The sequence below is a fragment of the Budorcas taxicolor genome, chromosome 8 (assembly GCF_023091745.1).
Source record: "Budorcas taxicolor isolate Tak-1 chromosome 8, Takin1.1, whole genome shotgun sequence".
Taxonomy (NCBI): domain Eukaryota; kingdom Metazoa; phylum Chordata; class Mammalia; order Artiodactyla; family Bovidae; genus Budorcas; species Budorcas taxicolor.
In genome coordinates this window covers 41202417-41229112 of record NC_068917.1, presented here as the reverse complement: position 1 = coordinate 41229112, position 26696 = coordinate 41202417, and the positions used below count along the sequence as shown (strand labels likewise).

At 40.6% G+C, this 26696-nt stretch overlaps 1 protein-coding gene across 1 annotated transcript in view; it reads left to right on the top strand.

Moving 5' to 3' along the window:
- The first annotated feature begins 575 nt into the window (after window positions 1-575).
- Window positions 576-26696, top strand: part of KDM4C (lysine demethylase 4C) — a 401440-nt gene continuing 375319 nt past the window's right edge. Inside the window, exon 1 of the mRNA XM_052644458.1 lies at window positions 576-697. The gene's annotated coding sequence lies outside the window, so the exon portion shown is untranslated. The remainder of the gene's footprint in view (window positions 698-26696) is intronic.

Here is a 26696-nt window from a genome sequence, read left to right as displayed (position 1 = left end):
AAGTCTCAGCCATAAAACACTGTCCTTGCTGCCCAGCAGCAAGCCGAGACATCCTAGCCAGGCTCCGCTGGGCACTGAGAGACCCCACCCATGGCAACGCCACTCTGACGTCTGCGCGCCGGGGACCGCCATAGGCCCGCGTCGGAGCCCTGGGCGACGTGTGGCGCGTGGACTTCATCAGGTCCAACCCAGCGGGAACCCGGTACGCGCTCCCAGACAAGGTTTTGTGCACCTGTCTCTTCCTTCTGCTCAAGTATCTTCCCCTTCTGGGCAAAAGAGGACGTATCCCTTTCCAGAAAACACGAAGCGCGGCGGCGAGCGAGCCTACCCTAAGAACTGTGCGAAAGATTAAGCCAAAGCAAGAAGGTGCTTGGCACCTTTAAGCTGTTTGGAAGTTCACGTGACCCACCAAGTGCCAGGCCCCAGCGGTCACGTGACGACGCGCGCGCCCTCGCGCAGGGAGAGCCGGCTGGCCCCGTGCGCGCGCCTTCGCCGCTGCCTCCCAGCCCTAGACGGGAGGGTGCGGAGCTGCGGAGTGATCGGGCGACTGGGGCCGGGTGCGCGTGCGCAGCGAACAGCTGTCACCCAGTGCGGAACAAGTCTTCCAAATTTCCCAAATCTCCCTGGGCCGGAGGCCACCGTTTTCCTTCTCATCTTCCTCCTCGGGGTCGTGTCCTCGCCCCCGCCCGCGCGCCAGGTAACCGCTTTTCCGGAGTCCGGGGGATGGGGCCGGTGGGGGGAGGGGCCCGGGCGGTCTTCCCGGCACTGTCCCGCTCCGCGCGGGGCAGCAGGGGGTGCCGGCGTCTGGCAGAGCGGAGACGCCGGGCCGGAGACGCTCGGTCCGTGGACGCCGTGGCTGTCACGCTGGCGAGAGAGTGGCCGGCCATGGTCGCAGGGCTGGGAAGCGGGAGCCAGTGACAGCCCGCTCCGGCCCTCGCGGAGGTTCGGTCCCCGGGCTCGCCGTTCTCCCGGGGACCGGAGTCGGGGTCGCGCTCGGTGGAGCAGAGGAGCGCGCGGTGGTTCGGGAATGCCGACTCCTTACCTTTCCCCTTCCAGCCCGGTCTGCGGCGGACTCCGGGGAGGCCGGGCCTGGCGCGCCCCTTGGGGCCATTTCTTCCTGGGACTATCTCGACCCGCGACGTGAGGGTGAAGGCTCCTCTCCAGACCACCCCACCGTAGGCAGCTAACCCCTCTCCTGGGTTCGTCCTTAGCCCCTGTGGCTGTCCTTTTGGTTTTTCCGGTGTGGGGCCATTTCTTCCTGCAGTGCTTCTTGCCGTGATGCGTTGTAGACAGTGGGTGCTTAATAAATATAAGTCGGTTCGGGTCGCGTGGAATGCTAGGCATGGCACGTGGCGAGGAGTGGTAATGTGAAGAAAGGAGCCAGGTAGGCTGGGGCTCCCGGCTCGAGCTTGGGGTTTTCCTCTGGGCTCAGCCAATGAAACCAGCAGGGCTCGATTCGGATGCTTTCCGGGTGAACTCGGAGCCAGTCTTCCCTTGAGCTGCAACCACGCACGTCTGCACGGTCTGGCTTTGGTTGTGGGCGATGCCTGGGAGGTTTTTTGTCTGGTTCCTTCTCACTAGAGAAGAGGGGACAAACTTTTTTTTTTTTTTAAGCAGTTGGCAAATTACCCTGCGGGATGATTTATCAACCGCTGCTTCGGAAGTATAGGTTAAAAGTTGCAATCGTTCCGCCCTTATCCTCGTGGAAGTTTCTTGGTAGGGTCGGTTCACCTACGTTCAGACCAAACTTTGTTCCATTTCACCCACTTGAATTTGCAGTATTTTTTTTTTTTTAATCTCAGGAAACTCAGCTTCACTGTTTCTTTGGCAACAGTTACACATATTCTACTTTCAAAATGTCGTGGTTGAAAATTAGTGGCTTTAAATCTTGAAGATCCATTTTTCCTTTTTAGCACTCAGTTGTTTCTGATCTTTAGTCAATTTCTCCCACCTTGCTAGTCCTCTCCCAACCCCCCAGGCTTTGTTTTGGAATGTATTTCATGGTAATTCGGATTTTAAAGGCCCTCTTTCTTCCAATTTAAGGTGCTATGAAAAGTTTGCACATTAGAGCACCCTCACGAACTTGACAGTACAATTTAAATAGTAGAGTTGTTTCATCTTGTTAACATACTATAATCTGTTGCTTTTGTAAAGTTAAAAACATTTTAACATTGCACGTGCACAGATATTTACAACAGGTACAGTCCATTGCTGTCAGTAACATTCTGTGAGAATGCAGATTTTAAGAGACAGGGAACAGGTACTTAAAATTTCTTAGACTTAAATTTTCAATTTAAGGACGAAAATCTGGTATATTGAGTTCCCTTCTGGACATCTTAATCACCCAGGAGTAGGTTAGGTGTCCCTGGGGCACAGTCTGAATTCTTTGCTTTTCTCATTGTTTTCTAATTGCTTGTTGACTGACTTTTCTACTCTAGTAGAAAGGTATAGTCTGAGCACAGGTTTTGTGTGCGATTGAATGTATTTTCTTTGTTCTGTTTCCAGCAGTTTGCCATAGTGCCCCAGGTGCTGCAAATATCCTCTTTCTTATTAAAAGCTTTATTGAGATATAATTCACATATTGTGAAATCCACCTATTTAAAAGTGGATTTTTTTCCCTTGGTTTTTAGTATTTGCATAGAATTGAGCAACCATTAGCACAATCCATTTTAGACCTTTTTTTTTTTTAAATCACCTCAGAATTCGTTTCCAATTAGCAGTTATTGTCCATTTCTTCCAAATCCAGTCTCCACCCCAGCCCCTAGGCAGTGACTTGTCTGCTTTGTGTCTCAATGACTTGCCTATTCTGGACTTTACATATAAATGTTAGCGTATGATACTTGGTCTTTTCTGGCTAGATTTTTTTCGCTTAGCCTAATATTTTCAAAGTTCATCCATGTTATAGCATGTTTCAATACTTTATTCATTTTTATGGCTAATATTCCATTGTATGGATATGTCACATTTTGTCTGTTCATTGGTTGATGGGCATTTGGGTTGTTTCTACATTTTGTCTGTGATAATTAATGCTGTGAACATCCACGAACTGGTTTTTGTATGGATGCATTTTTTAAAAAAATTGTTATTTTACTCTTGGGTATATAGCTAGTAGTGGAATTGCTGGACTAAACATTTTCTCTTGAATGAGTGAATGAGCAGGTAGGGATAGTAGTATTGAGAGCTGCTTTCTCCAAGTCTTTGAGGGTCCTATTTTGGCTCTTTCCTGTTCTACCAAGGAAAGACCACTTCTTAAAGGCAGAATTCTCTGTGTGTGGCATCTCCTGAGCTTAGTGCTATGTTTTTCTTGTGTGGATGTCATTAAGATCGTCCCTTTCTGTTAGCCCAGTGTTGTTTTTTTTTTTCTATGTAATAGTCATAATGATTATTTCATTGATACTGATGTATTTATAGTATGTTTATTAGAGATATGATAAAATATGTATATTCCATTCTCTTTAAACTCAGTGTCTGATGCAGGGCTTTCAATCTTTTAAAGTTTGTATTTCCTCTTTTTGGTAATATGAATATTTAATGCTTCTTTCCCTGCCTTCATTTCTTTTCTTTTCTATAGACCCTTTTTTATTTCTACGTGAGTTTCTTGGGAACTGTGACATAGTTAAAGTCACTATATTTTCTTTATCTTTACCAATCCAGAAGGTTTTATGGAGCCTAAAGGATACATTAAAAATGTTGGATTATTGTCTTTTTCTCCTTGCAGCTTCACCCGCCTCTCCACTCTTCAAGATTCCCCTGTGCCCCTACCCTTAATAATACCCTTTGGGAGAAGATGCTGGTCCTCTAAGTCCACACTTGGAGGGCCTAATCCTTTCCCTACCTGAGTAATTGTGACCGTTACTTTGAGAAGTCTGTCTACTTTGCTTCCCTTTCAGTGGCCTCACCTGTTCTTTCCCCAGGGATCAAGTCCTCTCCGCTGTAACCAGGCTTTGCCCGGCCAGTCCCCTCCCTCTCCACAGTTCTTGGCTGGCTGGGGCTCATGTTCCCTCTGCTTCCACTATGACTGTAACAGCCCTTAGTTACATCTTATACTTCAGATAGCTCAGCTCAGTTGTCCCTTTAAGTTAGTCTTTCTTTAGTCCCATACCAGTCATAGCAGTGTTCTGTAATCTCATTTATAGACTTAAACAGTTACACCATTAGTTGTGTATCACTCTTTACTTTCTGTCCCTATGTATGTTAAGAAAAAGTTGCACGTGAAATATTGAAAGTGGTTACTTTTGGGCAATGGGAGTGTGGTTAATTTGTCTTCTTTGTGTACATGTGCATCTTTGGATTTTTGTCCTATGTATCAATAGGACCTTTATTAATAGAAAAAACCAAATCCATGTTTTTAAGAAAATCTGTTCTCTAATAAACCATGTTCATTATTAGACTTAAGAGGAAAAAGAAAAATCATCAGTAATTGCCATTTTAACTTTTTTTTGATAACCTCGATGAAATTTTACTATAGCTTTTCAACATAGAGCTTTTATTACGTTTTGATTCTTTCTATATCTAGGGCCATTTAGGGATTGGTGAGGTTGCCTGGGGCTGATCTTCCCTAGAAGATTGAAATTAAACTGATTCTTATGAATAGAATCTAGCATCTGTTTGAATATGAGAGCTAAGTTTGTGTTAAAATAACTAATTTCCCTTTTTTCTCCTGAGAAATGCCCTTAATTATACATTTGTATGTTCCATAGTAGTTTTCCCTTACAGAATTGCTTATTATCTGTGCCATTTGCCTTATTTCTGCTGGATGGTTTATTTTGCCTAGGAGTGGGTACTTGTCTTCAAAAGATAACCTGTATTATGTGCCATTCACTGTGTTAGATAATGGGCATATTGTAAACACAGTAGAAAAATGATTCCTTACTAATTCATGAAAGAGGATTATTTTGAATGTGACTCTTTAGTTACATTGTTGCTCTATATTTTCAGATACACAGTGGCTTCAACTACGGTGATTTTTATGAATTGCTCTTCCATAGAAACTTTAAAACTTTTTAAATCTAATTTTTGCTTTATATTGGATGAACTTGGGCAAACTCTGGGAGATAGTGAGGGACAGGGAGGCCTGGCGTGCTTGGAGTCCATGGGGTCACAAAGAGTTGGACACGACTTATTGACTGACAACAACAATAAATAGTTGATTTACAGTGTTGTGCTAGTTTCAGGGGTACCGCGAAGTGATTCAGTTATATACATTTATTCTTTTTCAGATTATTTTCACATGTAGGTTATTACAGACTGTGGAGTAGAGTTCTCTGTGCTGTACAGTCATGTTCGTATGTGCTCAGTTGTGTCCAGCTCTTTGCAACTCTGTGGACTGTAGCCCACCAGGCCCCTCTGTCCATGGAATTCTCCAGTCAAGAATACTGGAGTGGGCTGCATTTCCTACTCAAGTGGAACTTCCTGACCCGGGGATTGGACCCAGTCTCTTATGTCTTCTGCATTGGCAGGCAGATTGTTTACCAGCGTGCCACCCGGGAGGCCCTTAAGTCCTTGTTGATCATCTAGTTGATGTATAATAGTGCATGTATGTTAATCCGAACCTCTTAATTCCCATCCCCCCCTGCCCCCGCTCCACTTTTCACCTTTATAAGTTTGTTTTCTAAGGCTGTGAGTCTATTTCTGTGAGTCTTTAAAGTATATTCTAGATTCTTCTAGTTTGTATTATAAGTTACTGTGGGAAAATAAGGAGCAGAATAATGTATATCCTCAAATCCTTTTTGGTGATGACTTTATTTTTGTATATTTCTGTCCGGTTTTAGTTGTTAATTTGGTATCTCTACTTGTTAACGACAACAGGCCAAACTGTGATCAGTGATCTTTTCTCTCAGCTCTGCTCCTCTTAGTTTTTCATCCTTCCCACCACATTTTAGCAGTTAACTTGGGAAACCTGAGAGTTATCCCAGACACCTCATGGCTGACTCCTTGCTTTTTTTTTTTTTTCTCAGTCCTTGGTTTTGTACCATCACCAAACCTTGTTACCTCTGCTTAGATCTTCTAGGGTCTACCTGGTACCATTTCTATATTCACTCCAGCTCCCTTGATATCTCTTCTCTACTCTGTAATCTTTTAAAATGCAAATTGTATCATTCTAATGGCCCTCAGGACATTTAAAATTCCTGCATTATCTCTTCCTGCTCCAAGCTCCTCCCTAAGCCTTATTTAGATGGTTCTGCCTTTCAGCCCACTAGCTTTTCATTTCCCCATTGTACACAGACCTTTGCTGAAAGTGCCATTTTCTTATTTTAAAGATTTAGTTAATTAATCAGTTTGGCTGTGGTGCGTGTTTGTTGCTGCACGTGGCTTTCTCTGGTTGCAGAGGGTGGGAGCTCCTCTTCGCTGTGGTTGTATGGGCTTCTCGTTGGAGTGGCTTCTCGGAGGCACATGGGTTTCACTAGTCGTGGTGCAGTCTTAGTTGCCCTGCAGCATGTGGGATCTTTCCAGACTAGGGATTGAACTGATGTCTCTTGCATTGCAAGGCAGATTCTTACGTGCTGCACCACCAGGGATGTCCCTGATAGTGCCATTTTCTGCCAGACAGATTTTTCCTTCCCACTTCCTTTCCAAGTACACCTTTCTGGTCTGCTTGAGTACAGTTTCTTAAACAGTCCTGACCGGTCACCCTACCTCTTCCTCAATCTAAATCAGCTTCCCTAATGACAACCAATCTTAATTTACTTAACTTTTTCCTTCCATAACATTTAGCAGTATATAATTTTATATTTATGCAATTATTTGATAATTTGATTCTAAACTGAAAGAATTCTACAAGGGCAAGGACCAGGTATTTTTATTTCACTTGTATCACACCAGCACTTTGTTGTCTCACAGGCATTATAGTACAGGTGCTCAGTAAACCTTTGTTATACAAATTAATGGTATTTACATATATGACAAAATTCAGGAAATTAAAATCAGGCACACGGTAGGACATACATTTTACCCATCCTGACCCCCTCCGCAGGTGTAAAACTGAAGCAGAAATTTCCCAGGACAGTACTTTGCCACCTGTACTGTACTCTGATATTTTCTGTTCTGTTTCACATGTAAAAATACTGATAGATATCATCTACTAACTCAGGTAGGCCTGCAGATTGCAGTTTGAATAGCAGAAGTTTAAGGCAATCCTAGGGAAATGCTTCATTTCCATTAGCCCCTCCCCACCTTTAAAACACAATTAAGTATTTTCTCAGTCTTGTCTGATGAAGTATAGCTTTAAATACTACCTCCCAGCCCCCTCCACACATTTAAAATTAGCTATTGCTGAAAGCTAGTTTTTCTTAGAAGTTCTGGCCTCCCTCATTCTCAGAGGAGGGTTGCTTACGGTCAGATTGAGAACAATCTACACCTGACTTACTTTGGTCTTTTCCAAGTTTTTTCTGGGCCACTAATAGCCAGCACTCTTTCACCCTGCTTCCCTGAGCTCATTAGAGGTGTGTTTTAAGACTGGCAGCTCATCAATTTTGTTTTCTGAATTTCTCACAAACCAACAAAAAAAGATTCCAGAAATGAAAACACAAGGATCAAGGCAAACCAGTATTTGTGAATGTATGAATTAAGGAGCCTGGCTGGGCACCTGTGTCGCATTTAGCCTATCACTCTTGCTGATTCCTAGGGCTGTGATTCTCGTCTGCTCACTTTTCAAAACCGTGTGGAAAAGGCTTGGTGCTGTTTAGCCCCACCATGAAATGTTGATCTCCACTCTCTTTTGCTAACTACATACCGGAAATAACCTAAGTGCCAAGCATGGGGATATTTTAACTGAACTCTATGCTGTGACAGCACTTTTGGGGGATTTCATATTCCTGTTCTCATTTGCAGCATTGCAGGTTCAGGAATCTGAACTTTTCCCAGTGATCCAGAGTATGTCAGACATTGGAGGACTAAAGTCCTCAGTGTCACTCCCTTATCAAACTCACAAGAACCGGAACTCAAACCCAAGGCATACATGTTCTTTGTTCTTCAGGGCTCTTTCTGGAAAGTCTGGCCTGTAGGAAACACATTATTTGATGACAGGCAGGTCCTGAAGGTGGATGTGGCAAGGAGGCATCATCTGGATGGGGTATTTTCTACCTGCTGGGCTTCTCTTGACCCTTAGAAGTACTCACTTCTGTTCATCAGAGCATTCTTCCTGCGGGTCCATTTTTCCTGTTGAAGGAGGTTAAAGAAGAAAGCAAATTCCTTCACTTTGGCTCTCTTTTTATCTCCATCTTTTAACTCTTTTTTTTCCACGAGACATTTAACTTCTAGTCCTGAGGATATCCCTTTGTTTCTCTGATTGGATGTCAGTCTCTCTGCTTTGATTCTGTTTAGGGAGTCCATCAAGTACTTAGCAAGGTCACAGGCATCCCTTTGACTGGTACTGTTGAGGCTTATTTTTTTTCACCTGCTGGTAGCATATCTCATTCATTTTGCTTTTAATTTTCAAAAGGAAGCCTTATCTAAAATTTGGCCACTTTACTGAGAACTCTCAGTCTACAACATTCAGGCAGCTCTCATTTAGCAGGAAGAATCAGGCTCTGAGATAGGGAAATTCATTTTTCATGCCTTTTTGATAACTTTGTTTTTTTATTTTTTAAAAATTATTATTTATACTTATGTGTCAAAGAAATATTATTTTAATAATAATGCAATGCAAGATACACAACAGTGTATAAAATTAAGAAGGTATAAATGGGTAAAATGTACATATTCTCACCTTTGGCCATCAGATAGGCAGTTTCTTTTTATTGGTTAACCATCGTTAAAACTGTTTCTTTTAGGGCTTTTTAGACATAGTCTAAATATTCTTTATAAGGTATTCTATACAACCATATGGGCCTTCCCAGGTGGCTCAGTAGGTAAAGGATCTACCTGCAGTGCAGAAGACGAAGGAGATGCAGGTTCGATCCCTGGGTCAGGAAGATCCCCTGGAGGAGGGCTTGGCAACCCGCTCCAGTATTTTCGCCTGGGAAATCCCTGGTGAGTTACAGTCCATGGGGTTACAGAGAGTCAGATACAACTTACCGACTAAATAATACAAGCATATATGCATATGTATATCTTTTAATACAAATGGTAGTATCTATACTTATTGTTTTGAATATTTTTCTTTTCATTTAACTGTATACCTTGGATGTGACCATCCCCTCCCACCCAGTTTTATTAAGATATGATTGACATAGAGCACTGTATAAATTTAAGGTGTACAGCATAATGATTTGACTTAACATACATCATGAAACGATTACAACTATAAGTTTGGCGAAATTCTGTCATTTCATACTGATACAACATTAAAGAAATAGAAAAAGAATTTTCCCTGTGGTGAGACTCTTAGGATTTACTCCCTTATCAACTTTCTTATACAATGTATATCAGTGTTAATTATCTTTATCATGTTGTTTGTAATATCCCTAGTACTTATTTATCTTGTAACTGAAAACTTGTACCTTTTGATTATTTTTATCTAATTTCCCCTATCGATCCCCTTGGGAGAGATTTTAAAAACATGAAAAAGCAAAATGGCTGTCTGGGGAGGCCTTACAAATAGCTGTGAAAAGGAGAGAGGCAAAAAGCAAAGGAGAAAAGGAAAGATATAAGCATCTGAATGCAGAGTTCCAAAGAATAGCAAGAAGAGATAAGAAAGCCTTCTTCAGTGATCAATGCAAAGAAATCGAGGAAAACAACAGAATGGGAAAGACTAGAGCTCTCTTCAAGAAAATTAGAGATACCAAGGGAACATTTCATGCAAAGATGGGCTCGATAAAATACAGAAATGGTATGGACCTAACAGAAGCAGAAGATATTAAGAAGAGGTGGCAAGAATACACGGAAGAACTGTACAAAAAAGATCTTCACGACCCAGATAATCATGATGATGTGATCACTCATCTAGAGCCAGACATCCTGGAATGTGAAGTCAAGTGGGCCTTAGAAAGCATCACTATGAACAAAGCTAGTGGAGATGATGGGATTCCAGTTGAGCTATTTCAAATCCTGAAAGATGATGCTGTGAAAGTGCTGCACTCAATATGCCAGCAAATTTGGAAAACTCAGCAGTGGCCATAGGACTGGAAAGGGTCAGTTTTCATTCCAATCCCAAAGAAAGGCAACGCCAAAGAATGCTGAAACTACCACACAATTGTACTCATCTCACGTGCTAGTAAAGTAATGCTCAAAATTCTCCAAGCCAGGCTTCAGCAATACGTGAACCGTGAACTTCCTGATGTTCAAGCTGGTTTTAGAAAAGGCAGAGGAACCAGAGATCAAATTGCCAACATCCGCTGGATGATGGAAAAAGGAAGAGAGTTCCAGAAAAACATCTATTTCTGCTTTATTGACTATGCCAAAGCCCTTGACTGTGTGGATCACAATAAACTGTGGAAAATTCTGAAAGAGATGGGAATACCAGACCACCTAACCTGCCTCTTGAGAAATCTGTATGCAGGTCAGGAAGCAACAGTTAGAACTGGACATGGAACAACAGACTGGTTCCAAATAGGAAAAGGTGTACGTCAAGGCTGTATATATTGTCACCGTGCTTATTTAACATATATGCAGAGTACATCATGAGAAACGCTGGACTGGAAGAAACACAAGCTGGAATCAAGATTGCTGGGAGAAATATCAATAACCTCAGATATGCAGATGACATCATCCTTATGGCAGAAAGTGAAGAGGAGCTACGAAGCCTCTTGATGAAAGTGAAAGAGGAGAGTGAAAAAGTTGGCTTAAAACTCAACATTCAGAAAACGAAGATCATGGCATCCGGTCCCATCACTTCATGGGAAATAGACGGGGAAACAGTAGAAACAGTGTCCGACTTTATTTTTTTGGGCTCCAAAATCACTACAGATGGTGACTGCAGCCATGAAATTAAAAGATGCTTACTCCGTGGAAGAAAAGTTATGACCAACCTAGATAGCATATTCAAAAGCAGGGATATTACTTTGCTGACTAAGGTCCGTCTAGTCAAGGCTATGGTTTTTCCAGTAGTCATGTATGGGTGTGAGAGTTGGACTGTGAAGAAGGCTGAGTGCCGAAGAATTTATGCTTTTGAACTGTGGTGTTGGAGAAGACTCTTGAGAGTCCCTTGGACTGCAAGGAGATTGACCTTGGGATTTCTTTGGAGGGAATGATGATGAAGCTGAAACTCCAGTACTTTGGCCACCTCATGCGAAGAGTTGACTCATTGGAAAAGACTCTGATGCTGGGAGGGATTGGGGGCAGTAGGAGAAAGGGACAACCGAGGATGAGATGGCTGGATGGCATCACGGACTCGATGGACATGAGTCTGAGTGAACTCTGGGAGATGGTGATGGACAGGGAGGCCTGGCGTGCTGCGATTCATGGGGTCGCAGGAAGTCGGACACAACTGAGCAACTGAACTGAACCGAACTGATATCTTATTGTTCAGTTGCCTGCTGCTGCTAACTCACTTCAGTCGTGACCGACTCTGTGTGACCCCATAGACAGCAGCCCACCAGGCTCCCTGGTCCCTGGGATTCTCCAGGCAAGAACACTGGAGTGGGTTGCCATTTCCTGCTCCAATGCATGAAAGTGAAAAGTGAAAGTGAAGTCGCTCAGTCGTGTCCGACTCTTTGGGACTGCATAGACTGCAGCACACCAGGCCTCCCTGTTCCTCACCATCTCCTGAAGTTTGCCCAAGTTCATGACCATTACATTGGTGATGCCATCCAACCATCTCATCCTCTAATGCCCTCTTGTCCTTCTGCCCTCAATCTTTCCCAGCATCAGGAACTTTTCCAGTGAGTTGGTTATTGGCATCAGATGACCAAAATACTGGAGCTTCAGCTTCAGCATCAGTCCTTCCAGTGAGAGTATTCAGTGTTGATTTCATTTAAGATTTACTGGTTTGGTCTCCTTGTTGTCCAAGGGACTCATAGAAGTCTTCTCTAGCTCCACAGTTCGAAGGCATCAATTCTTCGGCGTTCTGTCTTTTTTATGGTTCAGCTCTCACAAACGTACATGACCACTGGGAAGACCACAGCCTTGACGATATCGACCTTTGTTGGCAGAGTAATGTTTCTGCGTTTCAACACACTGTCTAGGTTTGTCATAGCTTTCCTGCTGAGAAGCAGTCGTCTTCTGATTTCATGGCTACAGTCACCATCTGTGGTGATTTTAGAGCCCAAGAAGAGGAAATCTGTCACTACTTCCACCTTTTCTCCTTCTATGAATATGTATAGAGCTTCTTTTTAAAAATGACTATACAATATTGCATTGTATAATGATAATTGTGTATATGATAATTTAACCAGTGCAGTATTGAAAGTCATTTAGGTTCTTATACAATGATCTATTTATGTACCATTACCTCCGTTTAAAAAAAAAAAAACTGATTCGTTTGATTGTGTTGGGTCTTAGTTGCATCATGCAGGATCTTTTCTTGTGGCGCATGAACTCTAGATGTGGCTCGCAGGCTTAGTTACCCTTTGGCATGTGGGATCTTAGTTCCTGGAGCAAGGATTAAACTTGTGTCCTCTCCATTGCAAGGCAGATTCTTAACCACTGGACCACCAGGGAAGTCCCACATCAGTGTTTTAATTGTCATAGCTTTATAATATGTGTATATATAAAAGAATCAGATTTTACAGAATATTTTTTAAAATTAATTTTATTTCTTTATTTATGGTTGCACTGGTCTTTGTTGCTGCTCACACTTTTCTCTAGTTTTGACAAGTGAGGCTATTCTCTAACTGAGGTGCTCAGGGTTCTCATTGTGGTGACTTCTCTTGTGAAAGAATTGATGCTTTTGAATTTTGTTGCTGGGGAAGGCTCTTGAGAGTCCCTTGGACTTCAAGGAGATCAAACTGGTTAGTCCTAAAGGAAATCAACCCTGAATATTCATTGGAAGAACTGATGCTGAAGCTGAATATCCAACACTTTGGCCACCTGATGTGAAGAGCTGACTCATTGGGAAAGACCCTGGTGCTGGGAAAGATGGAAGGCAAAAGGACAAGAGGGTGGCAGAGGATGAGAGGGTTGGATAGCATCCCTAACTCAATGGACATGAGTTTGAGCAAACTCTGGGAGATAGTGAAGGACAGGGAAGTCTGGCCTGTTGCAGTCCATGCAGTGGCAAAGAGTCAAACATGACTTACCCACTGAACAACAAAATTACCCATTTTAGCCTTGTGTCTTAAGGATTTTAAAGCTTGTCCCCCCTACCCCCCACATTGCAATCAGGAACAGTTTAAGTAACATTGGGTTATGTTTCTTGAAAATTGAGCATAATTCTGTGAAAACACCTGGGCTTGGTGTTGCAGATTTATTCTTAATCTAGTGGGCTTTGTTTTTGTGGTAGCAGGAGAGCTGAGTAAAGACGTCAGTTATGTTTCAGGTCTGAGTCTGGGGTATACTAAATGTGCAATCATTGTACCTACTTGCTGTTGGGTTTTAGGATAGGGATTTTTATTTCTGAGCCTTAGTCTCACAATTTCACAGAAAACTTTAAAGAATGGAAATGAGATACTGTATGAAAAAGCACAGTAAAGAACCAAAAAATGCAGGGCTTTTTTGATTTTTCCTTTTAAAGGTTCATTTTAATAAGACAGTGGTATTTAAAGAGTTGTCAGTGAGCATAGTTCTCAGTATCATACTGTTGAGAAGCAGATAGACTGTGCCTCTGCCTCCCCCGAAAGACCAGGCAAATGGAGAAAGACTGGGCACATGGAGACATTTGTTTTGCTGTTAAACAACAAAAATTATGAGTCCAACAACCAAAGGTGGCTCAGCTGAAGTTCTTTTTTTGTAAACATTAATGAAGGTTTGGCCTTATTTATTTATTAAACCATATTTTATAATCAGTAAGAAGCATTGGGTAGCAGATTATGATTTCTTTGTGCTTGTATCATGATTGTGTTTATTATGATTTAAAGATTTGTTATCTTGAAAATTAAACTCATCTAAGACACATGGGAAATATTTTTAGATGCATTTGCATGTCAAGGCAGCCCTGTACTGGTATCAAGATTAAGAGAATAAATGATTGATAAATATCTGGGCAAGGTACTGTGCCAGACCTGGCGTATAGGATGAAGATCTAGCAAATCCTTCTCCATAGAGGTTGATCTTTCGGATGGGAGTTGCTCCAAAGTGTGCAGATTACCGTTAACTCTTTACAGTAGTGTTTCTTCTGCTCATTAACAAATGAAACAAGCAAGGACCATCAGGCTACTGTTTCTGATGTTTTCCAAACTGTTCTCCTCCCACCCCCAGTACAGTCGATATTGCGTGTGGCTTATGTGATTGTGAGTCTTACGGACTATAATTTCAAAGTTTGCATATGAATATATTTTCAAAAGTTTGCATATAGATATGTTCTCACAATAGTTTAAAATTTGACTTTCATTTTAATATTTGAAACTAAGAACGTAAGAGTAATTTACATGGCCTCCGATGAGTCCTTTTCATAGGCAGTCTCAGATGTAAAGATTACTCGGGCTTCACTGTAGAGTTGGCAGCAACATGTGTTTCACCCGGTGTGTCTACCAGGCTCTGGGATCTGGGCTGGGGCATTGTGGAGGGTGGTGAGGGGCTGGCTCACCTGCTGGCCTGCAGAGGGCGCCAAGAGGCCACAGCAGGTGTAGGGGTCCTAGGCACCCCTGGCCCTTCCTCTCAAGTGGCTCCTCCTCCCTAATTCCCAAGGAAGACAATCCAAGCCTAGTCAGCTTTTAGTCAGAGCTCACAATCACATGAAATACAAGTTTTAGAAACTATTGAAATCTCTTAGACAATTATGCTTGTCAATCCTTGTCACCCTGCTGCATAGTAACAGAGATTTAGAAAGTACATCAAGTTTCTAAATTCTTCTTACTCATAGGAGAACAATCCTTTTTTCCCCTTTCAAGCAGAAATATTGGTTGGCCTAGATTGCCTAATTTTGGGGGTTTGTCAGGACCTAAATTTTAGTGTAATTTTCCTAAAAATTGGAATTAACAGAGAATTAAGGTTTTTCCCTTAATTCATATGTGTTGAAAATTGCTCAGAATTTCTTTGTTTAGCCTTTTTCATGACAGTCACCGATCTCTCATAATCAGATAGAAGGTCAAGTTTCTATGTTTTAAAAATGGTTTTTCTCCTTAGAAACTTTAAAACACTTTCGTTCCATGTTTAAAGGTTTTATTGATATGCCGATAAGAGATTACTTTGGCTTCACGTTAAAAATAGGTTTGGAAGGAGAGTCCAACAGTAAAGAAAACATTGGTCACTTAATATTTTCTAAATTCTTAAGATAAATTTAATGCTACAATGATACTTTATTTGTCTTGTGATCAGTTTATCATGTACTCTCCTGTTGAAAGAATTTAATTTTTTGCTTTCTTCTAAAAGAGTGTTTAGTACCAAGTCTGCATTTATTGAATATATTTACTGATTTTTTTTCTTTTGTCTTCTCTGTACCTTTGACAAATTGAATCATAAAATCTGATGACACTTTCCTGCACTGCAGTATAAGAAACTGCTGGCTTTTATGAAACACTGCAAACAACTTCCTAGATAAACAGATTTCTTACTTTGATTTACTGCTGTTTGTAAACTTTCTTTTCCCTTGTCATGATACATTTATGTCAAAATTTCTTACCAGATTAAAGGGTATTAATACGTGTGTACTTCTCATAACTAGAAAGTTCTTGTGTTAGCTGCCTCTGCTGTTAACAATGCAGTCTTCTACTGCTTGTCCCATATTTGGGCATTGCTGAGAGGAATCTTAAGGTGACTTTGTGGTCTGCTTCCATTAACTTTTCTATAGTGGATATGGTTCTTTCAGTAGTCATTGCTTGTGTTTTGCATTTTTGAGATTGCTCTCTTATTTTACCTATCTAACACAAAGTTTTTTCTTTCTTCCTTATTATCTCCAGGTCCTTGAAGTTAAATAATTTAAGCAGGCAGATTCTTTGACTAATCTTATTTAGCTATAGAAAGAGTTGTCTTTTGAATAAATAAATGAATGATTTAGGAGGGATAGTTAGAAAAGTCTGAAAATCTGTGTGCTTTAGAGGAAAATAAGATTACTTATCTTAAATGTCAAACTAAAGAATTGGAAATTAAAGTGGTTTGCCAATTTAATTTCCGATTCCAATCAAATTACTTCCATTTGGAAGCCATTTTTACTGAGAGAATGGTTTGTTAAGAATGTTGTCTTTGAAAGTTTCATTCATCTAGGTGGAAAGGTGGGACTCTTGTAGAGTTAGAAACTTAGACATCAGAAAAGTACATAAGAACTTCAACTTGAATAAGCTACTCAGTTTTTATTAATGTAAATGAGCAATCCTTTCCATCCCTCCATCCTCTCTTTTCCCTCTCTCACATATAACACTGAGCTCATGAAGGATCATAGAGATCAGTTTATTGATCCCCAGATTTGAAAAATAAGCTGGACTGACATAGGCTTGTCACCTTTTAATTTTATGAAATAAAAATTATCAAAGAAAACTTACTGTAAATTACTGTTCAGAGAAACACCAGCAAAGCAAAAAGAACATTCTTCAAGAATAAAAAGTGTAACTTTATGAAAAATCAACACACTTTCATTCCTCAGAACTACTGCCCACTAGTGTTTAGGGACACTGAACTTGTTTAATTTCCTAAGTTTAAGGATTACCAAGGCTTAACATGAACAAAGATGAAGTGCTTATACCTCTGGGTATAGATGGAACCACAGCTCAGTCCAGTTGTGTGGCCACGATCTTGTCTAGTGGTTCTTAACTACTTTTTAGTCATGTGTGATGTATTTTTAAAGTGATGGGATCCTCATCTTGGAAGAAAAAATGGACAAAAACAGTGTTAGGAGTGAAAAGAATACTAAACTATAGATGAGTCCATAAAAACTTCTGCTAATACATTCAAGTGCACAGTTTTCCAGAAAAATATAGATGCTGAAATAGATTCAAGTTATACCATTTAAGAGTTTTTATTCTGTAGTTATATGTCTTACCACAAAGAAATATCAGGTTCAGATAGCTTTTCAAGCTAGTTCTACAAAGCATTTAAATAATATTTAATTTCAGCCCTTAGAAACTCATAGTTTCCCTCTTTCAGGAACATATCCCAACTCATTTTTTCAGGCTAACAGGTCTTCCGACCAGCTTCATTACTAGCCTCACTTATGAAAATAGATAATATTAAATATATTATTAACATAAATAATTCCACAGTGTGCATTCTGACAATACTTCATCATTAGATCAGGTGCAGTCCAGAAATACAGGTTGGCTCAACATTAAAATATTAATCTCAATTGTAAATAAAGGAGAAAACCCATCATAATAGATGTTGAAAAAGTATTTGATAGAATTCTTTTAAAAGCAAATGAGCCCCACCCAGATAAAATTTAAAAAAAAAACTAGAGAAAGCAATAGAACAGAACTTTTCTAACCCATTAAAGGGTACCTATACATAGTAAACATTCTGAAGAGGAACGGTTAGAAGCATTCCCTTTATAATAAGACATTTCACTGCCACTCCTCTTTAGCTCTAGGGTGTCTTAGGTCAGGAAGGTGAGGAAGAGAAATAAAAGGAATAAGTATTGTGAAGGAAACAAGGAAAAAAATTCTATTTCAGATAATTTTCACATGATCTATCTAGAATCGTAATCTATAGGCGCATTTTCAGAAATGAGATTATTGGCAAGGTAGTCGTATGTGAAATCATTAAAAAGTTAACACAAACTGGGGCTGTGGTAACAACCTAGAGGGGTGGGATGGGGAGAGAGGTTGGAGGGAGGTTCAAGAGAGAGGGACCATTGTATATCTATGGCTGATTCATGCTGATATTTGGCAGAAACCAATACAGTACTGTAAAGCAATTATCCTTCAACTAAAAGTAAATAAATTAAAAAAAGTTAATGGCATTTTTATTTACCAGCAACAATAGAAAAAATATACTAAAATGAGAAATGTATTTAAAACATGTTCAAGTGTTTAAAATGAAGTGACTGTACTCTTCAAAAATGGCAATGTCATTGAAGACAAAGACAGACTCTGGAAGTATTCCAGTTTTAGGAATACTGAGGAGACATGACAGCTACACGCAATACCTAATCCTAGACTGAATTCCCTACTGGAGGGGAAAAATGCTATAAGGGATGTTTTTTGGTCACTTGACAAAATTGGAACACAGAAATTAGACGTAAATATTATATCTTTGTTAAACTTACTGGAGTTGAGAACTGTTGTATCTGTGTGTAAGAGAAGACTTTGATTCTTAGGAAATGCACACTGAAGTTTTAAGGTGTAAAGGGTCATGATTTATGTAGATTACTTTCAAATAACTCAGAAAAAATACATATATTTGTGAGTGTGTGGAGAGAAGGAGAACATAAATTTATAAAGCAAACAGGGTAAAATACTGATTTGATGAATCTGACTTAAGTGTATACAGGGCTTCCACATCCCCCACCCTTTCCTGTAAATTTGGAATTACCTCTAAAGCAGAAGTTAAAGAAATAGTGTTGAGAGAATAAATATGAGAATAAATCCACAGAGCTTTGTGTTTTTCTTTTTTGGACTTCCCTGGTGACTTAGAGGTTAAAGTGTCTGCCTGGAATGCAGGAGACCTGGGTTCGATCCCTGGGTTGGGAAGATCCCCTGGAGAAAGAAATGGCAGCCCACTCCAGTACTCTTGCCTGGAGAATCCCATGGAGGGAGGAGCCTTGTAGGCTACAGTCCATGGGGTCGCAAAGAGTCGGACACGACTGAGCGACTTCACTTTAATTCAAATTAAGTTTTCTCATTGATAGGACTTTTTCCTAAGTCAGGGTTGAAGGGCTTGGCACTATGGAAGGGACAAGGGAAAGAGCTGTTTAGCCATAAGGAGAGGCTTTGACAGGTTTTGACCTTGCTTGATTTTTATGCCTGTATTATAAAGGCACAGAGTGATTCCCACCCCCCCCCCCCAACAAGTTATTGTTTTTATTTTAGTTAAGGATGTAAATCAGGAATAAAGATACGGCTGTTATTTTATTTCTACTTAAAGCATAAATATACATTCATTTGCTTATCTTTTGTTGTAGGGTAAATCCTTTTCTTTGAGTAAAGGTTCAGTTCAGTCACTCAGTTGTGTCTGACTCTTTGCGACCCCATGAATCGCAGCATGCCAGGCCTCCCTGTCCATCACCAACTCCTGGAATTCAATCAAACTCATGTCCATTGAGTCGGTGATGCCATCCAGCCATCATTCCTCGGTCGTCCCCTTCTCCTCCTGCCCCCAATCCCTCCCAGCATCAGAGTCGTTTCTAAAGTCAACTCTTCGCATGAGGTGGCCAAGGTTGGAGTCCTGCATTTGCTCATTTGCATAAACTGTACACTCCCAACACAGCTTGTACCACTTTCAGTGTCTGGGTTTTTTTTTTTTAACAAGTGAAAGTTAAGACACTTGAAATAATATAAGCTACAATCTGTTTAGATTTTACTAATTCCTTTACCTTCTAACCTTTTACTGTTAACATTTCTCACTTTTCCTTTGACATTCCTTTGTTTGTTTGTTTTTAAAAATTACCTTTATACTGGTTCTTTCCAAAATATTCAACTTAAATTTTGTAGAAACAATATCATTTTTGTATATCTATTAAAATAATATTTAATCACATCACACAGTGGCACAGTTTACATAAACTGGGTTGGGAATAAGCACTGTTTGTTGATTGCTAAGTATGCCTTTTAGTTGATATATAGAATAGATATAGTCTACAAGTCTTGCCTATGTTGTTGTGGGCAGCAGTGGTGTGTTTTGCAGACACTGCATGATATTTGGTGAATTGGTTAAGCCAAAGGCTATTGAGAGTTTCTACTGTGGAAGACCAGTAAGAGTGAGTAGCTGTAGTGTCTGGCTAGTTTGTTAAATGGCTCAGTAATTTTACTCAACACTGCAAAATGAATTTTGGGTAATTTGAGTTAATTTCTTTAAGATACAGAACTGATTATTACATAGGATTACTGGCAAAAGGCAAATAGGTATGCATAAAACCTTCATTTGATTTATATCTGATATTTTTATTCCATGTTTCTTTCCCAGTTACCATTTTTAGGTTATATTTGATGATTTTATTGGTCATGATTCAAGTACAGTGGACATGTTCTTGGTTAACTTAAGCAGAAAGAAATTTGATACTGGAGTTGTTAAAGGTTGGAGAACAGGTTATTGGCTGGACCCCCAGGGACTTAATCTTCTGGGATGTCTCACAAAACACCCTTGCTGATGGGGTCATCTTAGGAACTGCCATTTTTGCCACAAACAGAAAACTGAAGAACCGGTACAGGATCACAGCATCTGGGCTGAGGTCTGAGAGGCAGGAAGTTGCTGCTGCATCTGTTTGTCTGGTGGACCCACCATTCAAGTTGTGGTCCAGGGGTGAGGAGTCATGGCAGAGCTGTTAGATCCAGAGTACCTGTGCTAGATCTGATCCAGAGAGAAGGATGCCTTGTGGGTTTCCATCTATTTCCCTTTGCTGCTCAGTTCTGAATTCAAGTGTCTTAATACTGAAATAATTTAAATCATATCTGGAGTACCTATTGCAGTGTAGTCTCTTGAAGATGGAGACTCTTCAGGCATTTCCCTTATGACATATTTTGCCTCGGTGATCAGGCTTAATTTCTTCCCTTTCTTTTATCCCCACCTCAAATCAGTCCATCTGTCTCTCTGCTTCCCCCCACCTTCCTCCTCTCCTCTTCTTTCTGTCATTCTCTGTTAATGCCAAGGGAGGACAATGGCTGCCACAGCCCCTCATGGCTTCCTCTGTCTCCCAGTTCTGAGTTCTGGGGGTGTGGTTGAGCTAGTTAGGGTCAGTTGTAGTCTGCAGGATTGGCTGCCTGGCTCACTCATAGGTGGGAAAAATTCTTGAGGGGAAAGGAGGAGGATGGTTTCCATGGGCTGGGGGTAGATAAGGGCTTTTTCTGAATGATTTAATTAAAAGGGATTAGGTACAGACAATTCTCATTGTTTGTGGTAGATATGTTAAAAGTCACTGTGAATACTGAATTAGTGAATTCTGAACTGTTACTCCTAGGGGAAATGTAAGAATTCTGTGTCTCTAATCTCAGTGCTTGTCAGTTAGTCAGTTTATCACCTTGTGTTGTGTGTGATTTGTTTAAAGACACCTTATTTGATATATAAGTATTCATTCATTAACAATGAACTCATGCCAACAGTGTAACTGATGGCAGAATGAAGCCATGTAATATGTATTTCATCATAAGGCACATCCTAACTTTCTTGGACTTAGAAAATTGTGCTTGGGGACTATTTTAAGTAGCTAGATCACCAGTAAGAAGTGCAAAAATATGAAAAACACTGGCCATAAATAGGCTGCAAAAAGGATTGTTTACAATATGGGAACTGAAACAAGAAGGCAAAGCATTGCCCCATTTGACCGCAGCTGGGAGAGCACATTCACATTTGGGTGATTCACATATTTCACCACTTAGTTCATGTCTGCAAATGGCCATAGGAGTGCCATAATCATTGATTTGAAGGTTAAAATGTTAGCAGATAGGTGAATTTGCAAATGCAGAATGCAGGACGAATGAGGGTTGAGTATAGATTTGGAGTGGGAATCAGGAGAGCATTAAAAAAAAAGTCATTGGTAGTTGGTGGGGAATGTTGTCAGAAAAGACTTCATCATGCAGTCTGCATTTGAGATAAACTTTGAAAGATAGATTATAATCAGAAAGCCAACCAAGGAGAGGCAGAGGACATAGCATAGTAGTTGTGAATGTGATAATAGAATTTTAGATAAGGCTCAGATCACATCCTTGGCTCTTAACTATGGGACTTTGGGCAAGCATTTTAATTTCCATCATTGGTGAAATAGAGATAGTTGTGATCACTCAATGGGGTTAACTTTGGGGTTGAAATAGGAGAGTGCACATTAATACACTTTGCAGATGTCTAGCTCACAGGAAGTCCTCAGTCATGTCATCTAGGAGATGCTTTTCTGTGTATAGTGCAGCAGAGGAGGGAAACGGCCTGGCACCTATGGGAACTTTAGAATGAAGCAAAGGGTTCAAGTAGGCGAAATGGCTCTTTGACGCTGTGGGAGAAGGCAGTAGCTGGATTATTGGAAGTAGTTTTCATGCTGAAATGGTTCTGAGCTATTCAAGTGTTTAAAATAAGGATGGCATGATCAGTTTCATTCTTAGCAAGTTTGTCCTGTATTTTTATAGTGTATAGAGGAGAATTGAGGGGTAACTCAGCAGACTCTTGGAGTAGTTTAGGAAAAAAGGGACCAAAATTTCACTTAGGATACTAACACTGGGAATGGAGATTAGAGAACTGACATGAAAGATCAGATGGTTTAAGAAGTCCAAAAGGCAACAGTTGGCATCCACGTAGAAGTGGAGAATGAGGGAGGGCTCAGGATGGCTCCTTGGATTCTGATGTCATTGCAGTGGAGGGTAGGGCTTGTGTAGGAGATGCTCTCCCTTTTCCCTTCCCTCTCTACTCTTGAGCCTGATAAAGATTGGATCCGCCTGTTCTTGTACTAAAGGCTCTCCTGATGCTCTGTGTATCCCTTTTATTGCAGTACCCAGCCTGTGGTATTTTAACCACTTGTATTCCGTTTTACATATAAGCTCTTTTGGTCACTGTTGGTGACCAAAAACTATAGGTGGATTGAATGAACGATGATGAAGACTATGGGATAGAGGAGCAAATTTTGGAGGAAAAATTTTTTTTTTATCTCTGTTAAGTTTTAGATTCAGTTTTGTGTCTCTGTTGAGTGTGAGAATCATCTCTGAATGGCTATGCCCAGGAGCCACTTTGATTTACTGAGCTTGGATTCAGCTCAGTGAAAGAGGTTCTTGCTGTGTATTTCTGAGGCATTGGTATGGACAGCTGAGGCCGTGTGCACGCACTCGTCCATAGTGTCTGTGTCTGGTGGAGAGGGAAGACAACCACAGAAGGAACCTTGCAGTCTATCAGTTATGAGGAGTTTGGCTGAAGAAGAACATAGAAAGGAGTTCCAGAAAGTGGAGTGACCATAAAAGAGTGAAAAGGGGTTGGTATATGTTGCACCATACCCAGAAGCTGTGGCGGGAGAGGACTTGTCCAGTTTTAAAGACTGCAGAGAGGCTGCTGAGAGGACTAAAAACAACATACTGGAAATGGCAATTGTAAAGTCACTGGTCACTTTGCAGAATGATTTCAATGTACTAGTGGATGAAGATGTCACATCGCAGTGGGACTGAAGATTGAATAGATGAATCAGACAAAATGAGTGTAGGCTATTTTCTGCTGAGTTTAATCTGTGAGGGTTGGGGAAAGAATGCTGAAGGTTGTAGCTGAGATCTGTGTAGGAGGGGCCATGGTGAACAGGGAGCCTTTAAAAATTATATGGAAGAGATCTGAGCATGGTTGTGGGCAGTGGTAAAGAAGCTAATAGAAGAGATTGAATAGGTTGGTTTTTGGTTTGTTTTTGTTTTTTTGAAGCCAACATCTCTGCCTACTGTAGCCTGGCAGTATGGTATTGTTTTTTGTAACTTTGAATCCCCATTTACAGTGCTATAGGGGAGGTAGTGTTTTCTCATTTGAATGATGGGGAAGCAGGCCTAGTTTTTAAGTAATTTTCTTGATGCAGCTGTTAAGTGGAGGAGGTGTGTGCAAGGAATTAGAATCTGGCTGGTTTGGCTCTAAGGTCTGGCCTTGCTTCTTGGTTGCCTTTTAAGTGAAGTGAAGTGAAGTCGCTCAGTCGTGTCCGACTCTTTGTGACCCCATGGACTGTAGCCTACAAGGCTCCTCTGTCCATGGAATTTTCCAGGCAAGAGTACTGGAGTGGGTTGCCATTTCCTTCTCCAGGGGATCTTCCCGACCCAGGGATTGAACCCAGGTCTCCCACATTGCAGGCAGATGCTTTACCATCTGAGCCACCAGGGAAGCCCCGCCTTTTAAGTGAAGACAGTCACAATTTGAAAGAAACATACAAAATGATTTAGATCAACTCCCATTGTTACGGTAATTTTTATAAGTACCATTTTCTTTGGTTGAGATTACCACTGTGATGTCTGTTTAGCTGAATTGTTAGAAGGCAGAGAAACTGTCCCTTGTTATAGTAAACTTTGTGTTTAGTCTGCGTGCTTCCACCTAAGGATTTGGACATGGCCAGATTTGCAGCCATGAAATTAAAAGACGCTTACTCCTTGGAAGGAAAATTATGACCAACCTAGATAGCATATTAAAAGGAGAGATATTACTTTGCCAACAAAGGTCTGTCTAGTCAAGGCTATGGTTTTTCCAGTGGTCATGTATGGATGTGAGAGTTGGACTGTGAAGAAAGCTGAGTGCTGAAGAATTGATACTTTTGAACTGTGGTGATGGAGAAGATTCTTGAGAGTCCCATGGAATGCAAGGAGATCCAACTAGTCCCTTCTAAAGGAGATCAGTCCTGAGTGTTCTTTGGAAGGAATGATGCTAAAGCTGAAACTCCAGTACTTTGGCCAACTCAAGCGAAGAGTTGACTCACTGGAAAAGACTCTGATGCTGGGAGGGATTGGGGGCAGGAGGAGAAGGGACGACAGAGGATGAAGATGGCTAGATGGCATCACTGACTCGATGGACGTGAGTCTGAGTGAACTCTGGGAGTTGGTGATGGACAGGGAGGCCTGGCGTGCTGCAATTCATGGGGTTGCAAAGAGTTGGACATGACTGAGCGACTGAACCGAACTGAAAGTAATCAACATGGTTCTTGGTCATTGTATTGTTAGCATGAATGGAAACTTTATCCCAAGGGAAAAAGACAATAGGGTCTCTAACAATTAGGTTGTTACTATGTTGCACAACCTGTAACTGAATGGAAGTTTGCCTCCCCTCTCCCATCCATTTTCTAATAATTGCCTACTTAGTGGAATCTGATTGGTGGGTGATAAAGGGACTCATACTCAGTCATCGAACACTGTATAAGTTGAAAGTTACAGGACAGTCAGAAAAAGTATAAGTACTGAATCTAAAAAAAGTGCGGTTTTCTAATTATGCCTTTTAAAAGAGGAATTTTCTAAGGTATTTTCTGGTTTATAACAGAACAGAATGTGTGCATTCTGTAAACATACAAAAGACCCTTTTTGTTCCAGTTGTGCTGTTTCTCTTTTAATCCTATTTTTTCCCCTTAATTCCATCATTCTATTGCTTTTCTATGTGACTATCTGGTGACCAATATAGTTGATACATACAGTTTTTTAAAAAAATTGTTAGGTTAATTAATGGTTTTTGTCCTAATTTTTATTGGGGTTTAATTGATTTACAGTGTTGTATTAATTTCAGGTATACAGCAAAGTGAATCTGATATACACATACATATATCCACTCTTTTTCAGATTCTTTTCCCATATAGGTCATTACAGAGTATTGAGCAGAGTTCCCTGTGCTGTGCAGTAGGTCCTTATTAGTTATGTTTTATACATAGTAGTATAGTGTATATGTGTCAGTCCCAATCTTCCAATTTATCCCTACCCCTGTAACCATAAGTTTGTTTTCTACATCTGTAACTATTTGGTTTAAACCAAAATAAGTTAATTTTAGCCTTTTTAAAGATTCCACAAAAAAGTGATATTATGTGATATTTGTGTTTCTCTGTCTTTTTACTTTACTCAGTGTGAGAATCTCTAGGTCCATTCCTCTGTTGATGGACGTTTAGGTTGCTTCCACGTCCTGACTATCGTAAATAGTAGTTGCATATAGTTTTCTTTTTTTTAAAATTTTGTTAGGGTGTGCCGAATCTTAGTTGCAACTTGCAAGATCTTTAGTTGTGGCATGTGAACTCATAGTTGCAGCATGTGGGATCTAGTTTCCTGACAAGGGATCAAATCCGGGCTACCTGCATTGGGAACATGGTGTCTTAGCCACTAGACCACCAGGGAAGTCCTTAGATGCATATAGTTTTAATTCATATCCATCATGTCTTTTTAATGCTGTAACAGTCCCCTGTTCCCACCCCTGCCACCACCCCTCCTCCCACATTAGCTTTTGGAATATAGACTATCCCACATTCAGTGTTTGACATATTGCTTTCTTACGGTGGTGTTTAGTTTGTTCCACTAGCCCCTGTATTTCCTGACCACTGGTAGTTAGAGTTAATAGCTCAGTTTAGGTTCAGATTTATTTTCTAGGGAAGTATGATTACTAGGTAATGTTGTGTTTTCCATTGCTTCATATCATGTCTACTTAGTCCACTGATTGTTAGGCTGATTCCTTCATTATAAAGCTTCCTATGGTCACCTCTTGATTTTAACATCTGTTGATGATGTTTCCTCAGATTCTTTATTAGGAATAAAAAAAAAAGGCAAATGGTGATCATAGAATTCTGTTGTTTTTTTCTACTTTTATTTGCTGAAATGTTTCTATAAACAACTTTCTACCATCAATTCTTTCCTTACCTTATGTAGGGGCAGAAGAAGTTTCCCTTCTTCCCATCTGAATTCTTTGTTCTAATAATTAGTTGACATAAGACAGATTAATGAGAGAAAAGCAATTTTGAAAAATAATAGATTTGATTTTGTAGGTACAGGAACCCCAAAGATATGAGATCCAGGGGCAATTTGGGCAGTTGAGGCTTAAATGAAGCTTGAGCTAAGGGATAGAATTGGGGCCTGGGGTTCATAGGGGAGGAGGGTAAATCACCAGATGAGAAGAAGAACAGATGTTTGATAAGCAGATGTTTGCCCAGTTGTACGGGTAGGTTTTTCAGATAAAAAAAGTTT